The sequence below is a fragment of the Sminthopsis crassicaudata genome, chromosome 3, assembly GCF_048593235.1.
Source record: "Sminthopsis crassicaudata isolate SCR6 chromosome 3, ASM4859323v1, whole genome shotgun sequence".
Lineage (NCBI taxonomy): Eukaryota > Metazoa > Chordata > Mammalia > Dasyuromorphia > Dasyuridae > Sminthopsis > Sminthopsis crassicaudata.
Window position 1 is genome coordinate 512,682,976 of NC_133619.1, and position 8,068 is coordinate 512,691,043.

At 40.9% G+C, this 8,068-nt stretch overlaps 1 long non-coding RNA gene across 1 annotated transcript; it reads right to left on the reverse strand.

The window, feature by feature from the left end:
* Nucleotides 1–1,218: 1,218 nt before the first annotated feature.
* LOC141559771 (uncharacterized) lies at nucleotides 1,219–3,361 on the reverse strand. The gene is made up of 2 exons (XR_012487545.1): nucleotides 3,232–3,361; nucleotides 1,219–1,407 (listed from the first exon to the last, which is right to left on the reverse strand). It is a non-coding gene; the product is annotated as an uncharacterized LOC141559771 (long non-coding RNA).
* Between the last annotated feature and the right edge of the window lie 4,707 nt (nucleotides 3,362–8,068).

Genomic DNA, 8,068 nt, shown 5'->3' on the forward strand with positions numbered 1-8,068 from the left:
TAAATACACACACACACACAATTAGTAGGCACTTAAATAAATAATAAATCCATATATATATATTATATATATCCATAGGGCAATTAGATGGTACAGTGGACAGAGTGCCAGGGCTGAGTTCAGATCTACCCTCAGACACTTAACACTTCCTTGCTGTGTGACCCTGGGCAAGTCACTTAACCCCAATTTCCTCAGCAAATATGTGTGTGTGATCCTGTTTTCCTTTCTCTACTTGTATCTACCATGAGAAAGTAAGTACCCCGTAAATGGAGATTGTTTAATTCTTTATACTTAGATACCCAGTGCCTACCACAGTGTCTACTTCATACAAAGTATTTAATAAATACTTACTGATTGATTGAATGAAACCTTTTTCCCCATTCTGAGTCTGTTTCCCTCCTTGTAAAATGAGTTGGTTGAACTAAAGTTCTCTAAGGTGCCTTCCAGTTCTGACATTCCCTATTTTTTCCCTAAGGTTCCCCTCCAACTCTGACAGTCCTCATGATCCAATAACCTTAAGATATTTTCATCCAAACCCTTCTTTTTGTGGAAGAGGGAACTGAGGTTCAAAGCTGGAAAATGTCTTTCCCTGCAGATGCATAGCAAGTCAGTGTCAGAGCTGGGACCAGAATCTTGGCGTCCTGATTCTGATTCTTTGACTATTCCCGCCACATCACCTATTAAACAATTGGTTCATACCTAGCTCTGTGAGGCAGGAAGGAAGGAGGAAACACTGTCCTTGATATCAGAGAACTAAATGGGGATTTAGGAAATAGAGAATGGCAAAGCCATATTCTAGAGTGAATGATACAGTTTCTAAGTCAAAGGAGGAACAGGCAAAGGTGGAGGGCTTCCTGGGGTAAGTGGGACTTGAATGGAGGCTGAAATGAAGAAATAAATGGGATATGAAGAGACTCATCTCCCTCCATTCTAGGTTCTATCTTACTGATTCTTGTGGTCCTTTTCCCTGATGTCTTCTGAAAGCAGAACCTAAACTTCCTTTATTACATCTGGGGGTTGTTTGGGGCTGTGTGATGATTGCTGCTCTAATCTCCTCACCCCATTCTTCAATAGCAGGTATTCCAAACTTTCTCCTTTTTCATCAAGTCGCCAGTAGCACCATTCACAAGCAATGCCTTCTTTATGAAGCTTGAGCCCTTTCCTCATGGATTATTTCCACTCCCTTCCATTCCTCCAAACCTCTGTCATCTCTCCTTCTTTCCTTTTGATCTCAGAGAGTGAGATGGCTCTCACTTCTCCTTGCCCACTTACCCCAAACCTATGCTTTTTGATCCTATCCCTTTTGGTTTCCTCTATATCTGGCTCCAATGAGCATTCCAGTCCATCAGATTCACTGTCTCCACATCTCCTGGCTTCTTTCCACCTGCTTGTTCAGGTCTCCTCATCCTAAAAAAACAAACAAACAAAACCCAGAAAACAAACAAGACAAAACCAACAAAAACTTTGCCCTCCTCTTGATACTTTTATCCCCTCAAATTATCATCTGACTTCTTGTCATTTATTGCTAAAGTTCTTGGAGATATCTTCTCTGCTCATTGTCTCCACTTTCTCACTCCCTAGCCATTCTTCATCTCTCTGCAATCAAACTCCTAAGCCATCATTCTACTGGAATAGCCCTCTCCAAGTCCTCCAGTGAGGAGGCATCTGCAAATTGATTTTCTCCCAGGTGTTTACCTTCCTTGAGCTCAGCCCCAACCTCCCCCTGAATCTGACAGGCTATCTTCCTTCATAGGATGGCCACTCTGATTTCCATCACATTGCACTAATTTACTTCTCTTCCTTCTCTGACATGTGCTTTCAGGGCTCCTTCTCTCCTTTCTTCTTTCTGGCTTTTGCTCCTCAAAATCCTGTCCTAGTCCCTTTTATTTCCTCTCAAATTCCTCTCTATTCTACAACTAGCATGTTGTTAGGCTCTGCATTAGACTGTGAACCATAGGAAAGAAGGAGACACAAGAGTCAGAGTATGGTACAAGAAATATATAATAATAGAGTGTATTGGGCAGATTCTAAATGTATTAGGAGGTCAGAAGAGGGAGAGGAGAAGGTAGAGAGGGCTTCCTGGATCAGGTGAGTGGGACTTGAATGGAGGCTTGAGTAAAGGGTAGGAAATGAAGAAATGGATAGAAGATGGAGACTTGTAGTTGTCAAAATCATCTTTATTCAAAGTCAACCTTAATTCTCTGTCTGTCTCTCTCTCTGTCTCTGTCTCTATCTCTCTTTCTTTCTCTTTGTTCCTCTCTCTCTCTCTTTCTGTCTCTGTCTCTGTTTCTCTCTCACTGTCTATCATCTCTGTCTCTCTCACTCACCCCCCCCCCATAAATTCCCATAATAGGAAACTATCAAGTTCTTTATCACCTTAAGGATATCTTCTCTTTAAATTTTAAAACTCTTCTCAACCTGGCCCACTCTACCTATCCCCTGCCATAGGTCAATGATCACATCTATGCAGATGAATCAAAATCAATACCTCCAATCCAGATCTGACTCGAACTGCTTCCCTATCATCTCTACTCAGATGTTCTAGCTGGCACCTGAAATGGATGACGTTTAAACCAAACTGCCAAAGAGCCATAGACTACCAGAGTTTGAAGAGACCATGGAGACAGTAGAGTCTCATTTTTCAGAAGTGGAACCTGGACCTCAGAGGTGAAGGGACTTGATTAGTCACCTGGTGACTTAGTCATAGATCCAGGTGGAGACCCTAACACTTGTAATATTAGCGTGCTCTCCTTCACCCAACACTGCTTCACAAACTCTCTGCTCCCTCCTCCCATATCCTATCTATACTTATGATCCCAAATCGCTATTTCTGTTGTTGATGCCATCTTATCCCTCAGGCATGAAACCTCAGTTGTCTCTGACTCTGTGCTCCCTCTCACATTCAAACTCTCTTCTCCTCCTTTCATGCTCTCCCTGCCCCAGTGTCCAGTACCCACAACATCTCTGGAATCCTTCCTTTCCTTACCAGGTTAGCTGGGCCACTGGCAAATGCCTCATTCTTCAGCCCCATAACAATCTCAGACTCCTAATCCAGGGCAAATATATGCCCATTTTGTTTCTCCTTCACCCTGGCACCTGATCTGTGCTCCCCAAAGGGGCTCCCAGGATCTCAGGAGAGATAAGGAACTAATTACATATTGCAGACCTTGTAAATTATCTCTTCCTTCTCTCTAGAGCTATAAAGGGTGGTGCTGGTGACTGGGGATTAACCTCTGGGTGTGAGATTCAGAGGATACCAACAGCCCCATCTTGGGACTATCCCTCAGGTGAGGTCTTCAGCTCATTCCGCCTTGCCAGAGACACAAAATTCCAAGTTTCAATTTTTCCTTTTTTCCCTGGAGACTTTGAGATGGATCTGGAAGGGACACAAACATTGCACATAGCATGTTGGAGCTGGAAGATACCTTAGACCATAGAGTATTCTGGTGGAAGAGAGAATATAGAATGTTAATGCTGGAAAGGACCCAAGAATATATGACCTAAAATATTAGGGCTAAAAAGAACCTTGAATATAATTTATTTCAACCCTTTCATTTGTAAAGATAAGTGAAGCCCATAGAAGGAGAATGACTAGTTGAAAATCAAACAGCTGAATAGTTTTGGCCCTGAGAGTAGAGCCCAGCCTTTGGAGTCTAAAACAACTATTTAACATGGCCCCAGTAGAATATAAGTTCCTTCATAATAGGGCCTATTTTGTGTTTGTCTTCCGATCCCCAGAGACTTGCACAATGCACATATTAGTTGTTTATTGAATTGTCTTGCCTGAACAAAGGGAGCAAGACCCAGAGGGTCTAAGCTCCATTGGGTTTACTAGATCTGAGTATCTTCAATTTGTGCAAAATGAGGAGAATTCTGATTCCAGAAGTCAGACCTCTTGACTTCCTGTCCAGTAGTCTTCCTTATTGCATTCTGAACCATACTTGTGACATTTTCACCTGGAAAAATTTTGTTCAAAGTATCTATCAGGGGTTCGGGAGTGAAGGGTTGGGGGAACTGTGGCCAAACATGTACCACAGAAAGGAGGGGAAGTTTCCATTTCCTTGGTGCCTGAAAGAAGAAGGTAGGTAGTCAGTTCTCCTCTTTCAAGCAGAGAAATTCATATTCATTCCATTGTTCCCATTCTTTAAAAAGGGGCAACTTAACATTAGAAGGTAGTTCATTCAGCCAATAAACATTTATTAAGTGGCTACCATATATATATATATGACAGTCCCTGCCCTCAAAGAGTTTATAGTCTAATGAGAAAGACAACATGGGAACAACTCTGTACAAACAAGATATAGAGAGGATTTTTGTTGTGAGGTCTTCAAGAGGAGAAGTACCTTGAATCAGGTGTGTCAGTAAGGACAGTGAACCAGGAATCTAGTGTGAGGGGTTCTAGTCTAGCTTGGAAACTTGGTGGCCATATGACCTTCCAGCATCTATCTATTTTTCTCTTTGTAAAATGAGGAATGAAGACTATGTAAAGAATCTCCATGTTCCCTTGCAGCTCTCATATTCTATGTGCTATAGACTACTGATTTTATTCTATTCCACTGATTGTAGTTTCTTCTTTTTGCCTTGAGTCACTGGGATTTCTCCTGGTTATGCAGACCCAAGTCCATTCTGCTTTATCCTCTCCCTCTCCTCCTTTTCCACAAAATCCTAGGTCTTCAGACTCCTAGGTCACTGTGGGCTGAGCATTTCATGACCCTCTCCCCAACAATTCAATTCAGGAAGTATTTATTAGATGCCTACTATGTGCAAGGCAATGTCCTAGGAATTTTAGATACAATAGCAAAAATGGAACAACCCGGCCCTCGAGGAGCTGACATTTTATTGGAAAGAATTTGTATCTAATTTTATTATTTATTATTATTATCTTATTTTTATTATGTTCCATATTATTATTTATTATTATTTGTTATGAGGCAATTCGGGCTAAGTGATTTGCCCAAGATCACATAGCTAGTAAGCCTCAGGCGCCTGAGGTTGGATTGAAGCTCTGGTTCTCCTGACTTCAGGGGGGGTGCTTTTGACTCACATACATCACTCTCCCCTGACAGTCTACATGGAGTTGAGACATCATTTGAAGAATCAAATGAATTAAATATGTCAACTATTTTTCAAATCTTAAAGTATTATTTAAATGCTAAAAATTAAAATGAATATCAGTAATCCACATTGTTTTTCTTTGAACCATGGAGTACTGGGAGCGCAATGCTTCCTGGCTTTAGAAGGAAGGTCACCTTTTACTAAGTTCTACAAAGAAACCAGGACTCTTCATGCACTCATGAGTGCTGACCACTTTTGGGGAACAAAACGGGCCTTAGGGGGAAGGAGAGGAATGAGGGAAGATACAAAGGAGGAGAGGATAAAAGAGTGGGAAGACAGAGTTCTTGAGATCAAAGAGTCCATGGTCTGAGGGGAAGACACTCGGCCTCTCAAGGAGCCCCAGTATGAGGAAGGGAAGGAGTATAGTACTTGCCTTCAGGAAACCCTTGATCTAAGGAGCTGAGAAGGGCCGTGCTTTTAGGGAATGATTCATGATTTTTCAAAACCTCAAGTTTTCAGTAGATCTGTGAGCCCTCCAGGCTCCCTTCCTCTAGCTTTATATAACACAAACTCAGTTCCTTTTCCATTCATGTATCTGGTGATTCAGTGGATAAAGACCTTGGTTTGCAGTCAGGAAGATGTGCATCTAAATCCAGCCTCAGATACTTACCACTTATGTGACTCTGGAGCAAGTAACTCAATTCTGTTTGCCTCAGTTTCTTCAATTGTAGAGTGGGGATGATAATTGCACCTACTTCCTAGGATTGCTGTGAAGATCAAATAAGGCAAAGTTTGTTAAAACAGCAATAACCACAACAACACTTAGCACAGTGCCTAGAACATAATAGGTGTCCTATAAATGCTCCTTACCACTTGCACTACTTCTTAGGTGAAATGCTTCATTGATAATATACATCAGTTTACTTATGTTCACTATGTTTCCTCCATTACTCTTTGGAGCAATTGATTCTTTGGATCCTGGGGTGTTTCTTGATTTACATAGTGTCACTAGATAAATTTTGATGTTAAAAAATATAGGCTTTTCCTTCAGGAATAAGGGATCGTTTGGGATCATTCCTTGCACAATTGTTCCAATGGGAATCTAGCTTTGTCTCCTTCAGTTCCATTCTAGTCACTGATCATTGTCAATCCACAATGCTGATGGACCATAAATATGAGCTGAAATCCATGGTGACCTTCCAACTGTATATCATAAAATAGGTATTTATCATCCACTTGATATTCCCTGAATAGATAGTTAGGTGAGACATTTAAAGTGATTATGTATCTCATTTAGGAATCTGCAACATTCTGGGGTTTAATGTAAGGCCATCCACAAATAGAAGTATCTCTCTAACTCTAGACAACCCCTTTCCCATTTGCATTCTGCACTGGACATCGCTTGTGACAGTGATGAACATCATCCATGAACATATGTCTCCTTGCTTTATTCCTTGCTGGATAATGGTGTCATTGAAAAACATTTCCGAGGGATTTTGAAAGATTTTACATATGCATGAGACATACTTTGAAAGAGGAAAGCATTTAGGTGACTGTGCTCTATCAAATGAAATGCCTTTTAATAATCAACAAACAGTAAATATACCAGTCATGTATTTTCTTCCCTTTTCTGTCCCTTGCGTGACCATAAAGCTGCAATCATAGAACATTATTTGTGAAAACCTTCTTGTTCCCTTTGCATACTTTCAGTGAAGATTCTCCTTATAGGGGTAGATTATTTCTTTTTTAAGTTAACAATTAACCAATGTAGTTTACTTAGCTGTAGCAGGGGAAGGACATCCAGAAGAGGAAAAGGATATTCCCTAAGGGTACAATGGATTTAGTTGAGTGCAACTTTCTTGTGCCAATGTTCATAATACTGCACAAATGTTGGTCACAAAGCTTTAGGAAAGAACCCCAGCCATTTGTGTCCTGGTTGCTGCTTTTGTGTTTGGAAGACTAGGAAGTGATGTCCACAGCCTCAGCCAAGTAAATCTCAGGGACAGTTGTGATACCTTTAAAGGAAAAACTAACATAATCTGCTAGGAGGGGTGGTGGATATATATACATATAAGTGCATATGTTCAGATGCCACATATATATACACATGTATGTATATATGTGCAGTGTACGTATACTTTTTTCTCAAAAAGATTTTGTATAGATGGGAAAGTAGCATATAGGTTACTAGTTATTAATATTTTCTCAATTGCTTTTCTCCAGGGGTAATAATAATATTCATGATTTTTTCAAAGAACTTAGTATTCTCCTTTATTTCAGTTATTTTAAGAATTAATTGCTTAATGCTATGTCCTCTCCTTTATATGTCTTCTCTACATGTGCTTGTTCTGATCCAGCTGCTTTTCCCATCTTTGTTTTCTTCAATGCCATTTCTATTTCCTCACACAGCACTTAGGATGACTTAAACACACATAAGAAAAAGTAATTTGAAAAAGCCTTCAAGAGATATAAAACATCCTAAATCCGGAGGGATTTGGGGCCAACTATCTGGATGAGTGCCATGGGGAAATGGAGCAAAGAAATGATTAGAATTTAGAGAGGCTAATCCAAGAGATCTTCCTGGAGGAGGTAAAGATGCTAGAGAGATTTGAAGGCAGGAAGGACAAGGCTTAGGATGGGAGGAAGATGGGGAGGGTCGTAGTGTTCAAGCTAGCAGATTCTAGATAAAGATTGTCTTTTCCAACACCCTCAAGAAATTTAGGCTCAGAGAAGTCGATTAGCCCACATTCATACAGTTAGTGCATAACAGGACTCCTCACCACAAATTCAGTGATTTTCCCAGAATGCCACGAAGCAGAGCTGAAACCGAGGCAGGGAGACAGGGCAAGCAGGGCATTTGCCTCAGTGAAGGGGAATGTAAAGGAGCCAGGTGACAGCACTTGACTCTGTCTAAGGAAGAAGATGGGCTACAACCTGGTAGCTTGGGAGAGCTAAGATAAGGTGAACCTGAGGATGATGAGATTTGGGGCAGAAAGGAATCTCCTCCTGGGGG